Below are 24,784 nucleotides of genomic sequence, written 5' to 3' on the forward strand. Positions count from 1 at the left end.
TCAATTTTAATTTCCGTATTATATTCATGCTTTAGATAAGTTATTTTTTTTAATGTATAATTACTATTATCTAAAAAATTTCCTTGCCTTTCGTGATTCAAATAGTAAGCTCGAGTTCATGATTGAGAAAGGATTTTTTCAAGTACAATTTGAAATTTTCTTCTACTCTTAAATCTCATTATAAAGAATTTTTTAAATTAATTTATTTGATTAAATATAGTTCTTACAAAATATAACACTATAATCATGTTTCACTTTTAACATCTGTTAGTAGTTCAATACAAACTTTATAAAATAGAAATATAACTAAAAATTAAACTAATCTAACAATTTCTTAAAATTCATCCTTTAACTGTGCTTCTCCAAATTAAGAGATCTGCAACCTGAGATGAGAGATTTAAATAAATTTTACCTCTTTCAAGTGTTGGATCGTCATGACATCATAAATATTGAAGGAGTGTCACTCCATTAACTATTTTAATTTTGTGAAGTGAAGAAGGGGGTTACAGATTGAAATAATATAAAATTATCTTATACTTACATCTGAGTATACAAAAAATCACATTTTAAATGTCTTAACCACTTATAAACTTTATATAGATAAAGAGAAGTTTATTCTTATATGCACATGTATATATATCATTCTTTAATATCAAATTTCTAACAATCCATCTTTATATTGAGGGCCTTCAAAAGCAATAATCATTTTATTACATACTAGTATTATAATTTTGTGAACGAAAAAATTAAATATAATCATAATCGTAATAAATATTGTATTAAATATAAATATATCATAATATTTGTTGCATTTATACCACATATTTGTTCTTAAAAATACAAACAATACTCTCTTAACATTGTGAAACTCACGTGTCCAGGACTAGTGTAGTAATAACTACAAATAAGCATATACAATTAAGTTTGTTTCTTCCTTTTTTCAATTATATTAATGAGTAAAGATAAGCAAAGAGTCAAACTTATTCAAACAACAATAACCCCTACAACACCTCAATCCTAAGCAAGTTTCACGTTGCTTCAGTTATGTGTATCAAGGCTAATATTATATTATATAAAAATAAATGAAAAGCACGAGAAAATCTCTATTTAATTTGGTGTGTAAGTGAGTGATTGGACTCAAAGACTCATGGAAATTATAAGACCTAAGTAAACGTATTGACATGACCCAAATATTATATGAAGTCTAAAAAAACTGGTATCGCTTCGTCTCTTTTCACACCTTCACTTGCTATGATTTCATAGTGTAGCCACCTCAATCGGGCCTTATACTCAGCATTCTAGACCTTTAGTGCCTCCAACACCTCGTTGATTGTTTGTGCATCCATTGGCACGTACACTCCCTTATGCAGATCGTAGTGTGAATGGGGGCATGGAAGTACCTCCCACAAATAGAGCACACGAAAGGGAAAGCCTCCTCCAAAGGGCACCAACCGAAACCTTCCAATCCGACATTGAAAGCACCAATATTCTCCACCACCTTATGCATATTGAAGCTCTGACCTTCATTCCCCCGTGGTCTTGGTGTTATTCTTACAATAACCTGTATTTATAAGGTTAATAAACAGAAACAGAAATAAGATGAAGCAGAAAAAATATAAAATACAAGAATTAATCTGAGTCTACAGAAACTACTGTTTGTCCTTAAGAAATTTAATCCCCTCACTGTACCCAAGGTTATGGATTAATTTCTCCCAAAATAAAACGTATTAAACCTGTTAAAGAAATAGCGGTACCTCAAACTTTTTTAACTTCAACGAACTTAAGAACAACAACAAGTCACACAGACTCAGTCGATCGACACTTTGATTTTATTTGAGAGAAAAATAAATGCAGTGAAAGAAATTTTTTTCAGTGTTTTAAAAAATCATAAATTGACTTTCTTTTATAGCCATTTTCAGCAAGGAACATGTCTGTCCAGTGAAATCTATTCAGACCCATTTTATCCAAAAAGTCGTGTCTTATGGAAAAAATAACAACTTTTCGGAAAATTTTGTCTGTTAGAAAAATAACGATTTTTTGGAAAGTAACGACTTTTAAAAATAGTAACAACTTTTCGGAATGTTACCGTTAACTGCAAATTTATAAGAGATAATTTTAACAAGATTTATTTGATTTAACAAAAAATGATTAAATAAATTTTGTCCAAAAAATTTATCAATCAATCACATCATTTGCCAAATCCAAATCCAAATACATATCCGAAGCCGAAGCCGAAGCCAAAGCCGAGGCCGAGCGACGACGACGACGGTGCGAGGGGGCATCTTCTTCTTAGCTCTTTAATAAGAAATGGAAGTGTTTCCTTCTATAAGGACAACAATTTCCCTTTCTTTTGCCGATATGGGAGAAATGACTTTTCATTTGCACTTTGCAAATGACTTTTCATTTTCCCTCCAAAGTAGTTCCCTCACTTTTCATATTCTCTCTTTTCTTTTACCATTCACACTTGCTAAAACCCAACAATCCCCCACATGAATGGGGAAGGCTATTGTTAAAACATATGCATGAAAAAACTTGTGTGTCTTGTAGGTAAAAGTTAATCGTATATGGATAAGTAGGTTTCCCTTTAAACTTTCCATAGTGAACATATATCGGATATACTCGGTCAGTCGGTAGATTTGATATCTTTGAACCGTCGAGCTTTGGTGTATACTTAGCCAACATATGTCACACAATCAACCCTTGAACTGTTCTTAGTTCTCATTGTTTTGTTCGTTTCAGTTATTAACACATCTTGGATAGTAAGTGCTTAAAGAACTGGCCTTACCGGATTCTCCTTGAAGCGGCTTACACTTCACACTTACATAGGTGATTTCTAAATGTGTTATCCCATAGATACACCATTTGATATTCCATGTATCAAACTTAAAAACCATTAAAAAGTCCTTATGTCTTTATCCTTGTTACTAAACATTGTCTCATCATGAGAATGGACCATAAAATAATAATACTTTTTTCTTTTCCTTTGACAATGTTGAACTGTCATCAATGACTTTGTTTTATCTCCTTGAACATAGATCTTGGGATCTCCAGTCTTCTAGGTAGAGTTACTGCCACGATGACTTATTCTCGGCCATAGTCCCATTCCTGTCGATGATTTCTCAACTCCCTCTCTATTCAGGCCTTTTGTAACTGGATCCGACACATTTTCTTTTGACTTCACATAGTCAATTGTGATAATTCCACTATTGAGTAGTTGTCTCACAGAGTTATGTCTTCGTCTTATGTGACGAGACTTGCCGTTATACATAATGCTTCAAGCCCTTACTATTGCAGCTTGACTATCACAATGTATGCATATAGGGGCCATTGGTTTGGGCCAAAATGAAATATCTTCTATGAAATTCTGGAGCCATTCAGCTTCTTCACCTGCTTTGTCTAAATCAATGAATTCAGACTCCATTTTAGAGCGAGCTGTACATGTTTGTTTGAATGATTTCCAAGATATTGCTCCTCCACCAATAGTAAAAACGTATCCACTTGTGGATTTTATTTCAGTTGACCCAGTAATCCAATTTGTATCACTAATCCTTCACGAGCGGCTGGATATTTGTTGTAATGTAAAGCATAGTTTTGAGTGTCATCTAAGTATCCCAAAACTCTCTTCATTTCCAACCAATGATTATGATTAGGATTACTTGTGTATCGACTTAGTTTACTGATAGCGCAAGCTATGTCTGGTCGTGTACAATTCATGACATACATTAAGCTTCCCAATATTCTAGCATAGTCTAATTGAGACTGACTTTCACCTTTATTCTTTGTAAGATGAAGATTTACATCAATTGGAGCCTTTGCCCTTTTAAAATTTAAAAATTAAAAATTTTCAAGTATCTTTTGAATATCATGAGTTTGAGACAATGCTACACCGTTAGGAGTTTTAAGAATTTTAATTCCTAATATCACATCAACAACTCATAAATCTTTCATATCAAACTTACTAGCAAACATACACTTTGTAGCTTTTATATTAGCAATGTCTTTGCTCATTATAAGCATATCATCTACATATAGGCATAAAATAACTTTCTGATTTAGAGTATCTTTAATGTAAACACATTTATCACATTCATTGATCTTAAATCCATTTGACAACATGGTTTGATCGAACTTTGCATGCCATTGTTTTGGTGCTTGTTTTAGACCATAAAGTGACTTAATAAGTTTGCACACTTTTTTTTCTTTACCAGGAACTACAAAACCCTCAGGATGTTCTATGTAAATTTCCTCTTCAAGCTCTCCATTTAAGAAGGTTGTTTTCACATCCATTTGATAAATTTCAAGACCGTATACTACAACTAGTGCAATTAACATCCGAATTGATGTAATCCTAGTCAATGGCGAGTATGTGTCAAAATAATCAAGACCTTCTTTTTGTCTAAAATCTTTGACAACAAATCTTGCTTTATATTTGTCAATAGTTCCATCGTCTTTCATCTTCCTTTTAAAGATCCATTTTGAACCAAAGGGTTTGTTCCCTTGAGGAAGACCAACCAACTCCCAAGTATGATTGCTTAAGATTGATTCAATTTCACTATTAACAGCCTCCTTCCAAGAGGTTGGGTCGCTAGACAACATTGCTTCCTCGAATGTTTGAGGCTCACTTTCAAGAAGAAATGTTACAAAATCGGATCCAAATGAAGTAGATGTCTTAAGATTTGTTCCATGTTCATCATCAATAGTTTTATTCTGGAGATCTCCAAAATGTGATGCAACCAAACCATATAAGGTCCATGAAATAGGACAACACCAATAGTACCATTGTATAATGTTTTTTTTTTATTGAAAACAAAAAAAATGCAGCGAATGTGTCATTTCTAAACTCTAAATAAGTTTTTATGTAACAAAACATGGAGTGTTTCAAGAACTTATAGGTCGTAGAACGTAGAATCCTGAGAAAAGATTCCATACACCATAGAAGAAGAAGCCGATAATATGAATAAGAGTTATATTTTGGGTAACAACAATGGTCATCACACCGTAGAAAGTGAAGTACAAGAGGGTGAAATGTTGGAGTTGTAAGAAGGTACATGCATAATCCTGGAAAGGATCATTGGCAGGGCCTTAAAATGGATTCTAAGGCATATTCATAATATTGTAGATGTTGGTTTGGTTTTCGAGCAGAAAGATAGTCAATATCTTGTTGGATATTGTGACTCAGAGTAAGATCAACTACTTGTCATGTTTTCACTATTGCAAATGCACCAGTTAGTTGGAAGTCTACTTTGAAGTCAACAGTTTCTTTGTCTACCACTGAGGCAGAGTACTGAGGTTGTGAAGGAAGAAATTTAGCTCCTAGGATTGCTTAGAGAGTTTGGTATTGGACAAGAAGAAATCACAATATTTTGTGATAGTTAGAGTGCTATTCAATTAGCAAAAAACCAACTTTATCATGCAATGACGAAGAACATTGACGTACGATATTATTCCATACTATACATCATAGAATATGGTGGAGTCATAATCCAGAAAATTCATAATATGGATAATCATGCCGATATGTTGACAAAAGTGGTGACTGCGGTTAAGTCAACATTGTTAACAATTGAAGATTCAGTTTGAAGACACAACCAAAATTGTTGTTGAGGGAAAGTTGAAAATGGAGAATCTTTCCAAGGTGGAGATTTGTTAAATTTTACAAGATTCAAAAATGGATTAATAAGAAGATATGATAGTGAGGAGGATAATTCGTCATTGATAGAAAAGTCAAGATAGCATCTTTTGTAGGTGAAATTCAGGTGAACCATAAAATGGTTTCACAAGGTAAACCTTGCCATTTTTATATATTGTGATGTCATGGATGACATCAATAGGGAGAATTCACTCCTATAAATAGATAGCTCCTAATTCATTTGTAACACACCTCTTACTTGCCTTCTCATCTCCTAAGGCATTTGTTCTTCTTTCTCTCTTGTTGTATTTCACTTGTACTCTTTTGGAGTGAAATACATATATCCGAGGAGTAGGCAAAAGAAAATAAAAGTTTGCCGAACCTCGTTAATTCCTGGTGTTCTTTTTATTGTTGTATCATTTACTATTTATTAGATACCTTAAGATATAGAAGTTGTGATTTCATCACTCTCTATATATTTGGCTTCCGCAACACCGCCAAGGTAATGCTAAGATTTTAGAAGATGTGATGTTTGTTTCTAGTCTATCATATAATTTAGTTAGCATTGGACAACTAATGACTGCCAGATACTCAATTTCTTTTAATAATGGTGTTTGCACAATTAAAAATAACATATATGGGAAAACCATTGCTAATGTCCCATTGGATAACAATAAAATGTCTCCTTTAGAAGTTTCAATGGTTGAGAGTTGTACTATGGTAGCTAGTGGAGATAATGAAACTAGACTATGTCATTTGAGTTATGGGCATTTAAATGTTAGGATTGAAGTAATTTAGCCAAGAGAAAATGATTTTTTGGGTTGTCAAAAGTTGAGAATCTTGATTTTTGTAAAAGTTGTGTTTATGGAAAACAAAGTAAAAAGTGTTATCCTTTAGGCAAGTCTTGGAGACCTTTGTATTTGTCTTGAGTTAGAACATGTTGATTTGTGTGGTTCTACGAGTGTTGAGTTCTAAGGGGAAAGTCGATACTTTCTACTTTTTACTGATGATTATAGTTGTATGTGTTGAATATATTTCTTGAAATTTAAATCTGAAACTTTTGATAATTTCAAGAAATTTAAATCTTTCTTTGAGAGGCAAAATGGATGTAGGCTCAAAACTCTTCAGACCGATATATGTGGTGAGTTTCTGTCAAAAGAATTCATTTTCTTTTATGAGGAAAAGGAAATAGACATAGAACTCACATCACCTTATACACAAGAGCAAAATGGTGCAGGAGAACGACAGAACCACACAATTGTCAAGATGGGCAAAAGCATGATGGAAGGTATATGTGTACTGAAGTGCTTTTGGGCTGAAAATGTTGCCACTGTTGTCTATTTGCTAAATGTTTCTCCCACTAAAACAATGTTTAATCAAACATCAAATGAAGCTTGAAGAGGTAACAAGTCCAAGGTAAGCCACGTACGTGTCTCTCGTTATATAGCTTATGCCTTGATAAATTCACAAGCTCGACGTAAGCTTGATGAAGAATGTGAAAATGTATTTTTGTAGGATATAACACAAAATCCAAGGCTTAAGTTATATAATCTAGTGAGTGGTAAAATTAAGGTCAATAAAAATGTTGTGTTTAATGAGCATGCAAGTTGGAACTTTTATTCCACAAATGAAAGTTCAGATATTCAATTGTTGCCTTCTGATGATATTGTTGATCAAGAGTATGTAGCAGATCCTTTTTCGGTTGGTCCATCAACTACCTCATCGATTTCACCAGCAACTTCTCCAATATTGAAAAAAACCTTTCGCTGAGCCAACTCCATTGAAAAGATCATCAAGAGATAGGGAAAAAATCCCTAGATATGCTAACAATACATATTGTATTTTTTGCTTTTCTTGTTTCAGATCTTACTTTCTTTGAAGATGCTAAAAAAGAGAATAAATAGTGCAAGGCTATGGAAGAGGAATTGATGGCTATTCAAAAGAATCGAACACGAGACTTGCTAAATAATCCACAAGGAAAGAAAGCCAATAGGCTCAAATGGGTGTTAAGAACCAAGTATCATGCAGATGGCAGCATTCAAAAACACAAGTTAAAGCTCACACGAAGGGTTATTCCCAACAACAAGGTATTAACTTCGAAGAAACTTTTTCTCCTATTGCACGCTTTGAAACAAGGAGAACTTTCTTAGCCTTGGCTGCTGAATTAATTTGGCTAGTTTACCAATTTGATGTTGATCCGATTTTTAAATGGTGATTTGGAAAAGGAGGTGTATGTATCACAACCTGAATGTTTTGTAGTTAATGGCAAAGAAGATGAGGTTTACAAGTTAAAAAAGGCACTTTATGGCTAAAAAGTAGCATCGCGGGCATGGTACTTCAAACTTGATTCTTATTTCCAGGAGAGTGACTTCCACAGGATCAACAATGAGCCTACTCCTTATATAAAAAGAGAAGGCAAATGGTTTTCTAGTTGTATGTCTTTATGTTGACGATATGATATATATCGGTTCGAGTGAGTCTATCACTGAATTTAAAGACTGCATCATGAAGAATTTTGAGATGTCTGATTTTGGTCTGCTGCATTATTTTCTTGGTCTTGAGGTGAAACAGGGAGTTGATGGCATATTTCTTTCACAGAGAGCATACACAACAGATCTCTTGAAAAGTTCAATATGGTAAATTGCAATGTTGTTGCTATGCTGATGAATATGGTTATGAAATGACAAATGCAACTTATTTTAGAAGTTTGGTTGTAGTTTGAACTATTTGTCTCATACAAGACCAAATATACTCTCTGTTGGCGTCAAAACAGGATTTATGCACTATCCAAGTAAGCTTCACCCTAGACTGCGAAGAGAGTACTATTGAGATATATCGCAGGGACAACAGATCATGAAATTTGGTATTCTAAGATAACAAATTTAACATTAATTGGCTTTACTGATAGTGACTACGCAGGCAACGTTGGTGATAGAAAGAGCACTTTCATGGAGTTCAAAGAAGCAGGAATTGGTGGCCTTGTCAACTTCAAAGGCTGAATATATTGCAACAACTTCTGCAGCTTGCCAAGAAGTTTGGATAAGCAGACTTGTTGCTGATTTTTTTATCAGAAAGCAACTGAGATTTTTTGTGACAATAGATCTTCTATTGCGATGTCGAAGAAGCCAACATTCCACAGTAGAACAAAGAGCATCTACATTCTCTATCACATTATTCGACGTCTTGTTTCTAATGGAGAAATTACTGAGAGATGGAGAATGCAATACTGTAGGAGACCCCATGTCTAGTGATTATACTGCAGCAAAATACTCCAGATATGATGTTCCAAAAACATATGCCTGTGCTTTCACAAATTTGACAAGATAAATAAATTTATAGCATTATACAGAACAATTACTATGGCAGTAGGAGCTGGCACAAAAATTGTCGTTCATCTAACAAATCTTTGTAATATTTGATAATACATTGAATTTGTTAAAAAAACTGATTCTTGTTTATCAACTTACGCATTATCAAACCAATTACTATTCTCTCTCCAAAAATTCTTCGGGAAGGACAATATAGATATGAATTATTCAAGTTAATCCAAATGAGACCAAAATCACAGGCATAGTAAGAGGAGGATCCTTGTCTTCTTTATTCTAGACTAAACTCAAATCCTTGAACAATGAGACCGTGTTTTCAACTGCAATTCCTAATCTCCATCAATCGCGCTTCAACATATCATCGAAAAAGTTTCTAATTTTTTTTATTTCATCTATCCATATCCTCTTTTCAAGGGTAGCCTTGCTCTAGGTTCTCATCCTAAAAATGGACAACTTAAGCTCGTGTCTCTACTTCATGGTCGCTCTCAGAATCAACAAATCTAAAAACTGACTTAGCATTTCCAAGTGCATAAAATTCATCTTCTAATTTGAAAACTAGATAAGCAAAATAACTGATTCTGTTCAACAATATTGAGTTTCAATTTTGTCTAGGATATCAAGCTAACAAAACCAATTAAGTTTAGTTACTTCAAAAGATCTTCAAAAAATTTACACTTCCTCGGTGGTTATAAATTAAGTAAGTATTTTCTTTAAAATTTAGAGTACATGGAAAGGAACCACAAAAATATAAAACATGGAGTTCGGACGAGACAAGACATTCCCAATACTCTGGTGTACCACCCCATTCAATACTAAGTTCTCATGCTGCGACCATAAAACATTTATTCGTCGTCTTCTTATCTAGCGAAAACTCGATTTGACAGATCAAATCACAGCAACAAAACGTTAGGATTTAAAAACAAACCAAAAAGGATGAAAAAGACACTAAACCACTTTTCGTGTGTCCGGTTGGGATCATAACTGACCAACCACTCTCACTTGAGAGGACTAGCTACCTGAAAGTCACCTAGATACAGACTACCTGACAACCCTTATGAATAGAACTGAATGGACTCCACCCCGATTAAGATCCTCTAAAAGGGTATAGAGCCTCTCCAACAACTCTTCCCCAGTGGCGGTCCTAGGATTATCTAGGCCATTCATTAGACTATTCTTCTCAGGTCGGGTTGGGTTGGTCATGAGCAGACCCTACCCACTAGACACGACTTCCAGTATATACACCAGCTTTACCTACTACAAAATCATAGGAATAGGACCCTTTTTCATTGCCATTAAGTCGATTATTCTTCCATTAATGAAAATAACACATTCACCACTAAAATAAAAACTTTCGAAAGATCTGACACACATTTGATCACTCGGTTATCACTTATAAGATTGTGGTTTTCCTGATATCTATTGGATGGAGTTAGGATATTCACTAAGAGAATTCAAAATATAAAGAAAGTACACTGACGAAAAAGACAAGGAGATTCGAAACATAGTATATGTATACATCTTTTACCTATCTACATAATGTAGTTTTCCAGCAATAGGTATAAATTGACACCTCTTGGACAAAACTGTCTTGATCACGGGTGACAGAGTGTTCGAGCTCGTGAAGTTGTGATCTTATCATCAGATCATATTTTATATAAAAAAAACTTATTATGAAAAAAAGACAAACACAAAATGGAGCAGGGTAAATGAAGAAATCATACCAGTTTTCCTCTATCAAGAAAAGCGGAGAGTTATAGAGGTTGAAGTAAAGTTGTTTCTTGGAAGGAAAAACTATTAGAGAGACCGATCTAGAAACAATTTGTTGATAATCAGATATCAAAAATAATGTCTTCCAGACGATGCCGGATTCTGCTGTAGACATGAATAAATTAACTTGGTGCTGAGAGGGTGTTAAAAGGTCATCACCTTCTTAACTGAGAAGGGTGTTAAAAGGTCATCACCTTTTTAACTGAGAAGGGTGTTAAAAGATCATCACCAACTTAATTACTAATATCTAAGATATTTAAAATAAGAATAGATAATATTCAAGATTTTATTGAAAGAATAACTATAGAATGAGAGTTCTAGAGTGCATAATCTATAAGAATTTGAGAAAGAAGTCGAAGGTGTAGTTTTAGAATATTGCATCCACTAGCTCCTTCCATCAACACCGAGAAATAAAGGTGGTCATTTGAGTGCATTTGTACTCAAATAAAGAGTGTACTCAATAAATAATTGAGAGTGAAGTGTACTCAAGAAAAGAGGAGTGCAAAAGCCAAAAAAAAAGAATTTTAACAGAAACTTGTCCTTATGACAATCAATATAACAAAAAAAACTTTTAGCGGCAACAAATATTGATATTAATATAAAAGTTTTTACCGGCATTAGTTAAGTGTCATTAGAACCAATGTCTCTAAAGGCTTTAGGGACATATACAAAAACTGCTAATTTCCAATAAAAATATATATGTAGCGGCAATTAGCTAATGACTATTTTTGATGAGTGAATAACAACATACCCCATACCCGGTGAAATTCCATAAGTGAGGTTTGGGGAGGATAGAGTGTACGCAGTCCTTACCACTACCTTGAGGAGGTAGAGAGGTTATTTTCACTCGGTCATTACCTTCTTAACTGAGAGGGGTGTCAAAAGGTCATCACCATCTTAAGTGAGACGGGTATTAAAAGGTCATCACCAACTTAATTACTAATATCTAAGATATTTAAAAGAAGAATCTAGAATATTCAAGATTTTATTGAAAGAAGAACTATGGAATGAGAGTTCTAGAGTGCACAATATATAAGAATTCGATCGAAGGTGTAGTTCTAGAATATTGCATCCACTAGCTCCTTCCATCAACGCCGATAAATAAAGATGGTCATTTGAGTTGCATTTGTTCTCAAATAAAGAGTGTGTACTCAAGAAATAATTGAGAGTGAAGTGTACTCAAGAAAAGAGGAGTGCAAAATCAAAAAAAAAGAGAAAAGAGTTTTAAGACAGAAACTGGTCCTTATGACAATCAGTACAACAAAAACAACTTTTAGCGGCAACAAATATTTATATTAATAAAAAGTGTAAAAGTCTTTACCGGCATTAGCTAAGTGTCATTACAACCAATTTCTCTAAAGGCTTTAGGGACATACAAAGAATGCTAATTGCCGATAAAAATACATATGTAGCAGCAATTGGCTAGTGATTATTTTAGATGAGTGAATAACAACATACCCCATACCCGGTGAAATTTTACAAGTGAGGTTTGGGGAGGATAGAGTGTACACAGTCCTTACCACTACCTTGAGGAGGTAGAGAGGTTATTTTCAAAGACCCTCTACTCAAGTGCAACAAATTAAAGTATAAGGAAGAAGAAAACAATGGAAAAAGCTATAGCAACAAGGGGGAGGGAGGGGAGGGGGGGGGGGCAATTGAAAATCCTATAAAAAAAGGACTAAGAACAATAAAATAGTGCAATAATCAGAACACAATAAACAACATAAAATGATAGATATCACAATCAAGAACTACAATAATACAACTAGTACAACAACAAAACACCAACAAGGCGAAACTCTCGAAAAGCAATACAAAACACTTCACTACCTACTAAGCTTTTACCCTAGTACACCTCCTCCTGACCTTCCTATCTAAGATCATGTCCTCGGTAATCAAAATTTGAGTCATGTTTTATCTAATCACCTTTCTTTAATACTAATTCGGCTGGTCCTTAATTAGCATTAATAATTTTTATGTTTTGAGCTCAATTGGTTGCTCACAAATTAAAAATTAATTAATGTTAATTAAGGACCAGCCGAAGAAGTATTGGATGATAACCTTTATACGGCGCAATCTTGAAAAGTGTGAGGTTCCTATAAATATTTTGACGGTAAAAAGAAAAATCTGCTAAAACATGTTAAATTCCATAGATGATGTATAAATCTTTTTTTTTCAACCATCTGGTACACAAATCTCGTCAATTCAACTTCGCATCTGGTAGACCTACTAAGGAGATATATCCTACATATCATTAAAACAACTATAAACTATCCTTACAAATGCTTCTTGCGATACTTTTCCGTATTCTCAAAAGTGGCATATCTTCACTCTGTACCTCGAATGAATATTCGTGGAAAAATAGGAACAGAAGTGTTGAAACCAAACAAAAATTATGTTGCTTATTTGGTGTTCAAATTGGGAAATAAGTCTTGTGAACTTGAATGTGCTAATTAAATTATTAGGTTTGTTAATTATGAGGGTGATACTGAGACTGAAAAACAAGTCAACACTGTGAAACTATGACATCAACAAAACTGCGAGGATATGGATGGATGGAAGTAGACTGGGATATTTCAATAGCAAGGAAGGTAGTGATGGTCCTGTCGAAGGAAGATTGCTTGAGATGAAACGCCGTGGTGACAAAAGTGGCCTCATTGTTGAAGGAATATAATTCCATCTCAAAATAGTCAAATGCAGGTCGTCAGAGGCGGATCTGGAATTATAAGTAGTACGGGTTCTAAACTATATCTCTTTTTTGTTTTATCGGTTTGAGATACGTTATTTATACCTACTAACTGAATTTCTTTAAAATGTGGATTTTGAGCCTAAGTTCTTGGGTTATGCCAAATCCAAAATTCTATTTTTGCTTGAAGTGTGCTTTAGTTGGTAATGACCTTATGGTACTAAAAAAAATCTAGAGTTTACTACTCTCTTTATCCCATTTTATGTGGCATTATTCGGATTTCTGACTCTTAAAAAATGAAAAGTGTCACATAAATTAGGACATAGAGTAGTTATTTATGTTTTTCTTATTTTCAAGTTAGCATTAGGAGGTCATCACGTCCCAATAACATATATATTATGAGGATTCATACTGTGACCCTCATTTAATAGAGCTTGAATCTAGCAAGCCAATATAAGAAAGGTTCTAAAAAAATTATGAAGTGAATAGATTTATGATGTTTAGTGCGCACAAATCTTGTACTTGCGAGATATGAAAGAAATACTTATATGTAAATATCGATGTTTATATATATATATATATAAAACTAAGATATTTTTTTGTGGTAGAATGTTTTAAGCCCATAACATTCTTCAATCTGTCAAGATATCTTTTAAGGAAACTGTGTGCGGAATTTGAGATAATACGAGAAAATATAAACGCGAAAAACAAGACAACAGATTTATGTGGTTCACCAATAAATTGGCTACGTCCACGGGAAGAGAGGGAGCAGTTTTATTATGGAGAGGCAAAAACAGAATTACAGAATAGGGTTTCCCATAGCGTCTATATATAGTGCTAAGCTACGCCCTAACAGGCTTGGACCCAACATACAGCGAGACCCCCGTCCTTTCTGTTTGTAGCGGGTCCGATTCAAGGCATTCAACAGAAACAATTATTCAATATCAAGTAGATACATCTAAACTTAACAAGCTAATATATGATCGACACTTCGGAAATAAAATCAGCATAAATCACTTAGAAAGTCTTAGAGATTCTTTTCTTCTTATGTCCGAAACCATTTGAACCCACTTCAACTATATTATCGCAACTTCCAGGGGTACGGTGGAGCCATAATAGAGTTATCAATTATACCAATAGATAAATGTAAACTACGAAAATTAATATTATATTAGTGATAACATTTGAAATAAAAGAAACATAAACACTATTGAAGTCTAGAGGTTTTTTTTTCTTTAATAAACATAACAAGGTCCGAGCCAACTTGTACATACTTCAACTACGTTGTCACGGGGGGAAAAGCCATAATAGAGTTACGGGTGTCAGTTGAAGATCTTGGGCCTAACTCACATTTAAAAACTAGCACATGAGGGAAGAAATGCCCAAGTTTATGCAAGCGAAACTATTGGTCCGTTCCGCAACCAATATGGGAATGTAAATACACTAACAAACTCAACAAATACATATATTAAATAGGTTAATGTACTGCTAAATTTTTGAATTAAACGAAACATTAGTCACTAATTATAATGGGTCTTGGGTACCGGACGATTGAACTAATAATAATAATTTTTAAAAGATTGAGTCATATATAGTACTATTTATGCAATTTAAGTTGCTATAGAACATTTTTCTTTTTACATCAAAACCTTAGCGGAACCTGGAGGCTGCACACCATTGAGTATGCACCATATAAAGACCACTATTGGCTAGAAGAGTTAAAAGCTTTCTTTTAAAGGTTACTCCTTTTAAGGAGGCGAACCACCTTTTCTTAAATGCAAGGAATATTTACCATCTTTGTTAAATGATAATTTTCTTTAATTCATTGATTAAGACAAAAACTATTAACAGTTTAGTAGGCTTGAGTGGGGTTTTCACCTAATAGATTCTCATAATAAGTATTAGAGTAGGGTTGATTAACACTTGAGGCTGCAACTCGAAGTAATAGCTCGATAGAGTGTCAAGAGTGGTGGCCTAGACCAATAGGAGGGGTACTAGTTGTGACCAATCGATAAGAGTAGTGGCCTAGGTCTAAAAGAAGTGTGAGTTATTGGGCACAATTGATTGTTCACAACTTGAATATTGTTATTGCTAAGTAAAGATCAATTTCGGTCTTATAACTCTGTAAATTTATAGAATGCACCTTTTACCTATTTATAGAATTACACTTTCTTGAATGATATAAGACGTTGCACTTTGTTCAATTCTCTGCAAGTCTTTAAATATACTAGATTCTTCTTTGAATCATAGATATTAATTAAGTTGGTGATGACTTATGAAGACACCCCCTCAGCACCAACTTAATTTATTCTTTACTTCCATTTTAAGGGATCATCAAGAGTTAGCAATCATCTTGATATCCAGGTTCTTTATGAGCCTCTTAGTCATTTGAACTTCTCCACTTACTATACTTTGAATTTTCTTCAAAGGTAGTATTCTCCTGGATCTGAACCACATCTACAAATATTGCATCTATATATTTGTTGTTTGGCATTTCAGTAGTGAAGATCTTCTTAGTTGAGGTTGTGGTGCTTCTTGGACTTATTTTTGAAAAATTCCTGGAGTGCCATAGGCGCCAGCTTACCATGCACTCTTTTTGTGTGTGGGAATACCTCTGGTGTTCGTGATTGATTTGTGTTAAATCTTGCTATAGATTAGTTTCTATCTTGCCGATTTTTCTCAAGTGTTTCTTCTTCATTATGGGCGAAACTCAATTCCTTGAACAAGAAAGGCATATTTCTAACTGAGATGTCTGAACTCTTTCAATCGTGCTTCAACATCTCCTTCTGCTCCTATATCATTGAAAAAGTTTCCAATTTCTATTCCCATCCATCCATAACCTCTTTTCAACGGTAGCCTCGCTCTAGGTCCTAGTCCTGAAAAAGGGACAACTTTAACTCGTTGCTCTGGTTCATGGTCACTCTCAGAATCCACAAAACTAACAACTGCCTTAACATTTCTAAAGACATACAATCCATCTTTCCATTTGAATACTAGATAAGCGAAATATATAACTTGTTCTTTTCGACAACATTCGAGTTCTAATTTTTTCCTCGGATATCAAGCCAACTGATTCGATTAAGTTTAGCCACTTCTGAGAATCTATAAAAGAATTACACTTCCTCTTTAATTATATTTGATAAAGTAATTTCTTTCAAAATTAGAGGAAGTGCAAATATATAAAACCTGAGTTTAGGTGAGACAACCATTCCCAATACTCTGGTGTACCACCCCAAATAATACCAAATTCTCATGCTGCGACCGTAAAACATTTATTCCTATCTTATTATCCAGCTAAAAACTCTGTATGATGGATGAAGTCACAGAGACAAAACATTATGATTTAAAAACAAACCAAAGGGACTGAAAAAGACACTAGACTACTCTTACTGTGTCTAATTGGGATCACAACTCCACTCACTTGACATGACTAGCTACCTAAAAATGTTGGACCAAACCACCCAACAATCCTTATGAATGGAACATTCCGTTCAATTATCTGTTCTTTTCAGGTCGAGTTAGGTCGTTCATGGGCGAACCCTACCCACTAGACACGACTTCCACTTACCACCTTACCTACTACAAAATCATAGAAATAGGACCCTTTTTCATTAACATTAAGTCAAATATTCTTATATTAATGAAAATAACACATTCACTACTAAAATAATAACTTTTGAAAGATCTGACACACATTTGATCACTCGGTTATTACTAATAAGATTGTGGTTCTCCTGATATCTATTGGGATGGTGTTAGGATATTCACTAAGAGAATTCAAAATATAAAAAAAGTACACAGACGAAAAAGCCAAGGAGATTTAAACATAGTATATGTATACATCTTTTACCTATCTACATAATGTAGTTTTCCAACAATAGGTCTAAATTGACACCCCTTGGATAAAACTGTCTTCTGTTAGAGCTCGTGAAGTTGTGATCTTATAACTAAATCATATTTTATTAAAAAACAAACTTATCATGAGAAAAAGACAAACAAAAAAAGGAGCAGGGTAAATGAAGAAATCATACCAGTTTGCCTCTATTAAGAAAATCGGAGAGTTATAGAGGTTGAAGTAAAGTTGTTTCTTGGAAGGAAAAACTTTTAGAGAGCCTGATCTAGAAACAATTTGTTGGTAATCAGATGTCAAAAATAATGTTCCAGACGGTGTCGGATTCTGCTGCATTCATAATGTTTGTGAGACACTCCTGGAGGTTGCACAATTAAAATTCTCTCTTTAACATCGTCATATGATGTAAGTAGGTCCTCAGCTGTCTCACAAGCATTCATGTCTGGAGCAGAATATGACATCGTCTAGGAAACATTATTTTTTCCATATGATTATCAACAAAAAATTTCTAGATGAGGCTCTCTAGTGGTTTTCTTTTCAAGAAACAACTTACTTCAGCCTCTGTAACTCTTCGATTCTTCTTGATAGAGGTAAATTGGTATGAGTTCTTCATTTCCCCCCTCCTTTTTGTGTTTGCCTTGTTTTTCATGAGAAGTTTTTTTATATATAAAATATGATTTAATGGTGAGATCACAACGTCATGAGCTCAAACACTTTTGACACCCAACCAAGCCACTTTTATCCGAATGGTGTCAATTTATCCTTATTGCTAGGCAATTACACTGTGTAGATAGGTTAAAGAAATTATGTATATATAATCAATGTTTCAAATTTCCTTGGCTTTTCGTTCGTTTACTTTCTTTATATTTTGAATTCACTAAGCGAAAATTCTAAATTCATCCAATAGATATCAGAAAGGCCACAATCTTATCCAGTGATGACTGAGTGATCAAATGTGTGTTAGATCTTTCTAAAGTTTTTATTTTAGTTGTGAATGTGTTATTTTCATTAACAAAAGATAATTAATGTGAATGAAAAAGGTCCCTATGTATATGATTGTGTAGTAGGTAAAAATGGTACAGTAGAAGTCGTGTGTAATGGGTAGCATCTGCCCATGACCGACCCAACCTAGCCAGAGAGGAACAGGCCAATGAACGGCATGTTCCATTCATAAGGGTTGTTGGGTGGTTTGAATCCAGGCCAATTAGACACAGTAAGAGTAGTTTAGTGCCTTTTTCAGCCCTTTCGACTTGTTTTTAAATCATAATGTTTTGTCTATGTGATTTCATCTGTCATATAGAGTTTTTAGCTAGATAAAGAGATAGGGAAGAAATGTTTTATGGTCGCAGCATGATAATTTGCATTATATGGGGTGGTACACCAGAGTATTGGGAGTGGTTGTCTCACCTAAACTCCAGGTTTTATATATTTGCACTTCCTCTAATTTTGAAAGAAATTACTTTATCAAATATAATTAAAGAGGAAGTGTAATTCTTTTGTAGATTCTCAGAAGTGGCTAAACTTAATCGAATCAGTTGACTTGATATCCGAGGAAAAAATTAGAACTCGAATGCTATAAAAAAGAACCAGTTTATATTTCGCTTATCTAGTGTTCAAATGGGAAGATGGATTGTATGTCCTTAGAAATATTAAGGCAGTTGTTAGTTTTGTGGATTTTGAGAGTGACCATGAAGAAGAGCTACCGAGTTAAGGCTGTGCCTTTTTCAGGACTAGGACCTAAAGCAAGGCTACCGTTGAAAAGAGTTGACAGATGGATGAGAATAGAAATGGGAAACTTTTTCAATGATATAGGATCAGAAGGAAATGTTGAAGCACGATTAATAGAGTTCAGACATCTCAATTGGAAACACGCCTTCATTGTTCGAGGAATTGAGTTTCGTCCATAATGAAGAAGATACATTTAGAAAAATCGGCCTGATAATAACCAACATATAGCAAGAGTTAACCCAAATCGATCACCAATACCATAAGTATTCCCATACACAAAAAGAGTACATGGAAAGCTGGCGCCTCTGGCACTCTAGACATGTTGCAAAAATAAGTCCAGGAAGCACCACAACCTCAACTAAGGAGATCTTCACTACTAAAATCCTAAACAACAAATATATAGATGCAACATTTGTAGATGTGGTCTAGATCAAGGAGAATACTACCTTTGTAGAAAATTCTGGGTGTAGTAAGTGGAGAAGTTCAAAGGAGTAAGAGGTTCATAAATAAACTCGATATCAAGATAATTGAAAAGTCTCGAGGATCCCTTAAAAGTCGACGCAATGAATAAATTAAGTTGGTGCTGAGGGGGAGTGTTCATAAGTCATCACCAACTCAATTAATATCTAATATATTTCGAAGAATAATCTAGTATATAAACGACTTATAGATAATTGAACAAAGAACTCTCGAATGAGAGTTCTAGAGTGCAACGTCTTATATCATTCAAGAAAGTGCAATTCTATAAATAGGTAAAACGTGCATTCTATAAATAGAGGTAGTCATTTGAGTGTACAGAGTTATAGACCAAAATTGATCTGCTTAGCAATAACAATATTCAAGTTTTAAGCAACGAATTGTGCTCAATAATTCACTCTTCTTTTGGATTTAGGACACCACTCTTATCGATTGGTCACAACTAGTACCCCTCCTTGGTCTAGGCCACCACTCTTGACACTCTACGGAGCTATTACTTTGATTTGCAGCCTCAAGTGTTAATCAACCCTACTCTAATACTTATTCTAATAATCTATTTGGTGGAAAAACCCACTAAACCCTACTAAACTGTTAATATTTTTTTTCTTAATCAATGAAGGTCAATTAGCATACAACAAAGATGGTAAACATTCCTTGCATTTAAGAAAAGGTGGTTCGACTCCTTGAAAGGAGGAACCTTTAATAGGAAACTTTTAACTCTTCCATCCAATTGTGGTTCTTATAAGGTGCATACTCAGATGGTGTGCAGCCTGCAGGTTCCGCTAAGGTTTTGATGTAAAAAGAAAAATGTGCTATAGTAATTTAAATTTCGTAAATAGTACTATATATGACTGAATCTTTAAAAATTATTATTATAGTTCAATCGTCTGGTACCCAAGACTCACTATAATTAGTTACTAATGGTTGATTTAATTCAAAATTTAGCATTACATTAACTTGTTTAGTATATGTACTTGTTGGGCTTGTTAGAGTGGTTGCAATCCCACATTGGTTGGGGAACATAACAATAATTTTGCTTACATACATAGACTTGGAAAGTTCTTTCCTCATGTGCTAATTTTTAAATGTGAGGTAGGCCCAAGATCTAATTTTATAGGGTTCAACTGACACCCTTAACTTTTTTATGACTTTTCCCCCCTATGACAACGTAGTTGAAGTATCCTGATCATGTGTTTGGAGCATCCTGAATGAACAATCCAATCATTTTAATAATCAATTAATTTCTCACTTACAATTTGCCTGTGCAAGCTCCTTTTCCTTGTAAGAGTGTGAGAGGTGACAATATCTTCATGTTGATTTCTTGGTTTCTTTATTTGTATAAGAGGCCTCAAAATCCCAAGCTTCTTCTTCATCTTGCCTTATTCGAGTAGAAGTGGTTATAACACCTTTAGCTATCTTGTAACCACAATCTCTAGCGTAATGTCCTCTTTTTCCATAGTTGTAGCACTTGCGCCTTTTCCAGTTATTGAAACCTTGGTTTGCCTTCTTATTGGCTCTCTGGCTGCTTTGATGTTGACTCTTCAGGTCTCCCCTGTACTTCTCTCTTTATCCCATTTTTGTAGCCTTGCCTTTTGTGTATCGCATTATAAAGCAGGGGTGATTATTGTGTGTCAGTTGTCTCTCATTAATTAGAAAGATAAATACGAAGGAATATAGGATAGCATTTTCGATTGAGCCTTCTTGTTGAATCTATAACAACTCTACAATAATTTAGCTTGATAAAATAGGTAATAGGGCCCCCTCGCTCTGGCGGCTCTAGTGATTCCCTTGGAAGCTGGTGTGCATCCCTCCCTAGCATGACTTTATCTCGCTCAGTGAACTTTCAATATTAGCAGTAATGCAAGTTAAGGATTTCAACAACGGTAGAGAATTTTGTAGAAAAGAGGATCAGAACATGGTAATGTGCAACAGGGCAACATCTAATACTTCTCTAGGTTGTGAGAAGAGACATGATATTCGTAATGCTTCAAGAGTCCTATTATGTTTTAACAACTTTGATGCTTTATTGAATGCTACTGGAAAAGATGGTAATATTGTGGCTCCAACATTACATATTTCTAATCCTAATGTATCTAATTAAGATTATTCAAGAAAATCAGGATAATATGCGACTCAAATCCAATCCAACAATCAAGACACTCATGGTTACATTGAGCACCTCGTCTTATGAGGTCCCTTCCAAATCTTTGGAGTCACTTGTTCATTATCAAGGAAAATTTTGGACAGATACTATTGTCAACAGGGAATGGAGACGACGATTCGGTGAAAGGTGTGCCATCTCACTCTCTCAAGATAATTTCACAAATGATTTGGTTATTTTGAGGAAAAACAAGGGGTGATGAGTGTTGTTAGGCGGGCTCTTTGGTTGATAAAAAGAGCAGGTTTCACCACGTGCTTTGAATAGAACAAGCCAAAGGCTTAGCATAAAGATCTAGTCCAACTAATGCTTATACAGTTGATTTAAAAGAGGATTATCTGATGAAAAAAAGGAAGACAATATGCTAGGATATGTTTCGATAAAATGGCTGTCATAACAAATGAACAAGATTGATAAAATTACAAGGAATACAAAATAAAACTTGCTTGGCTTAGAGGCATGTTAATACGTTTTCTGAAGATAGTTGAAGTCTCTCCCACGAGCAATCAGAAGAATAAATAACAACTCTATCTTCGGGATTCAACTAAGCCACAAAACAAGTATCATTCAAGAATGTTACTCTTCTATTCTTGAATTGGTGATTCCACATTTTGATTAATGTCTCACAAGTGTTTTCAAGGGGAAGTACTTTTGTTTTTAATGTTTATCTTTTTCAACCAAAATAAACTCAATTTATAGGATAAAAATTTTTGCAAGAAAAAGACTTTTAATTAATAAAATATATTAGGTTCATAAATTGGAAACAAAAAACTTATCTTTCAAAAACCCATAACGTAGAATTAAAAAAACTTCATGCAAATGTTTATAACATAGAATTAAAACAAATGAATGTTATAATTCACATTCATGTATTTGTTATTTCAAAACGGATGAATTTGTTTCAAAATTAATTGAAACACGAACTCTTACAATCCCCCACTTGTTTCAAGAAATTTTATCTTTGAAAAATCCAAAAATATTTTGAGACATTAATCTGGCAACATGCATCAATAATAATGTCTTTTTGGACTTGAACCATTAGCTAGTGAAGGTTTTCTAAATCATTGACTACTTAGTGAGCAAATCTTGAACTAAGTGGTTCATTGAATGAAGTTAGAAAAATGCTCCACGCATATCACTACGTTCCGGTTAAAATCGAAATCCTTTGACACCTTACGACCATGTGTCCTGAATCCTTTTTAGCCAAGTGTTTTATGATTTTCTTGTTAAAATCTTATTGAAGCGGCCTCCACTTCGCACTTAGTGTGATGAATTTATCAAGAGTTACTTTGCATACTCCGACAAAATAGTCTATGAACTTCATTAAGAGAAATTAATCTCGTCCTCCTTTACACAAAGTATCGGTAAATCTATCAAGAGTATTCCTACACGCTCCAATCGAAATTGATTTATAGACTTATTAAGAGAATATAATCTCATCCTTCTCTTCAGTAGGAATATCAAAAAACTTTATCAAGAGTTTTCTTACTAACTCCAACCGAGATCTGTCTTAAAATTGACAAAGAGAAAGAAATCTCAATCATGCACATCTACTTATTTCAGTTTATTTTGAAAATGGGAATTTTATTGATGTGCTTCACAATTGTAACTTTACTTGTTTTTCCCTTTGAACCCAAGATTACATCATTAGGTAGGGTTACCATAAAGTACAATTAATTTACAACATGCTTTATTCCCATCCCATTAAAAGTTTCCACCACTAACTATTTGCCTAACCCTTTAGATAAAGATCCGCTAAATTAATTCTGGACTTCACATATTGAAGCGATATCACGCCTTCCTCCAATAATCTCCTGACCTGATTATGTTTGAGATGTACTTGTGTCGACTTGACATTATAGCAGTCACTTGAAGCCCGAAATCTAGCAACTTGATTATCACAATAGATAGTTAAAGGTGGTATTGGCTTACTCCATAAAAGAAAATCTATCAACACTTTCTTCTCCAGAAGAAGACATAGATGTAAATTCTGACTCCATGGTTGTAATACATATCTACTTCTTTGATTTCCAAGAGATCCTGCTCTAACCAAAGTGAAAATCCAAGCAGTAAACGATTTAGAGTCATTCAGATCAGAATTCCAAGTACCATCACTATAGCCTTCAAGAACAACGGGAAATGTAGAATAATGTAGGGCAACATTAATTGTACTCTTCAGGTATCTTAAAACACGAATTAAGGTATTCCAATGTTCAACTCTAGGATTACTAGTAAACTTGCTCAAAGTTCCTACTGCGTAACCAATATCCGACCTGGTACAACGCATGGCATATATAAGACTCCCAACAATCTGAGAATATGTCAGCTGGTCGAGAACATCACTAGAGTTCCGCATCAGTTTGATGCTAGAATCAAATGGTGTAGGAGCAGGTTTGTCATCAAAGTGACCAAACCTCATTAGAACTTTCTCAATATAACTTAATTGAGTAAGAGTCAAGTCATTCGCTGATCTTGTAATTTTAATACCCAAAATTACATCAGCTTCTCTAAGATCTTTCATCTCAAATTGAGAAGCTAGAAAAGTTTTTGTTTCTTTGACTCTTTCAATATCAGTTCCAAAGATTAACATATCATCTACATAAAGACATATTATAACACAAGATTTTTCTTGAAATTTGCTAAATATACAAACATCACAACCATTGATTGAGTAGCCATTAGAAATCATTACTCTTCTGAATTTCTCATTCCATTGTTTTGGAGCTTGTTTTAATCCATAAAGATATTTAAGAAACTTACAAACTTTGTGTTCTTGACCATGAAAGATAAATCCTTCTGGTTGTTTTATGTAAACCTCTTCATCTAAATCTCCATTCAGAAATGCAGTCTTCACATACATTTGATGTATAACTAGACTGTGAATTGCGGCTAAAGCAATCAAGAGTCAAATAGAAAGTTATTCGAGCTATAGGTGCAAATGTATCAAAATAATCAATACATTTCAATTGAGTAAAACCTTTTTCCACCAAACGAGCTTTCTACTTATCTAAGGTTTCATCAGATTTTAATTTCTTTCTAAAGATCCATCTACAACCAATAGACTTACATCCAGGAGGGAGGTCTGATAAACTCCATGTATTGTTTGACATAATGGAGTGCATTTCATCATCAATAGCTTCACGCCAGAAAGGAGCATCATGTG

General features: G+C 34.1%; 1 protein-coding gene across 4 annotated transcripts in view; it reads right to left on the bottom strand.

The window, feature by feature from the left end:
* Window positions 1-24,784, bottom strand: part of LOC104646925 (uncharacterized) — a 65,091-nt gene that overhangs the window by 37,241 nt on the left and 3,066 nt on the right. The window contains exons 5-6 of one of the 4 annotated variants that reach the window (XR_011220803.1): window positions 20,717-21,052; window positions 861-1,561 (exon numbers count right to left, since the gene is read on the bottom strand). The exons of 2 other annotated variants lie outside the window; for them this stretch is intronic. The gene's annotated coding sequence lies outside the window, so the exon portion shown is untranslated. Of the gene's footprint in view, window positions 1-860; window positions 1,562-20,716; window positions 21,053-24,784 lie in introns of those variants that run through there. One more of the 4 variants, XR_011220804.1, reaches the window with a different exon arrangement.

This window comes from Solanum lycopersicum, chromosome 4 (assembly GCF_036512215.1).
Source record: "Solanum lycopersicum chromosome 4, SLM_r2.1".
Taxonomy (NCBI): Eukaryota; Viridiplantae; Streptophyta; class Magnoliopsida; order Solanales; family Solanaceae; genus Solanum; species Solanum lycopersicum.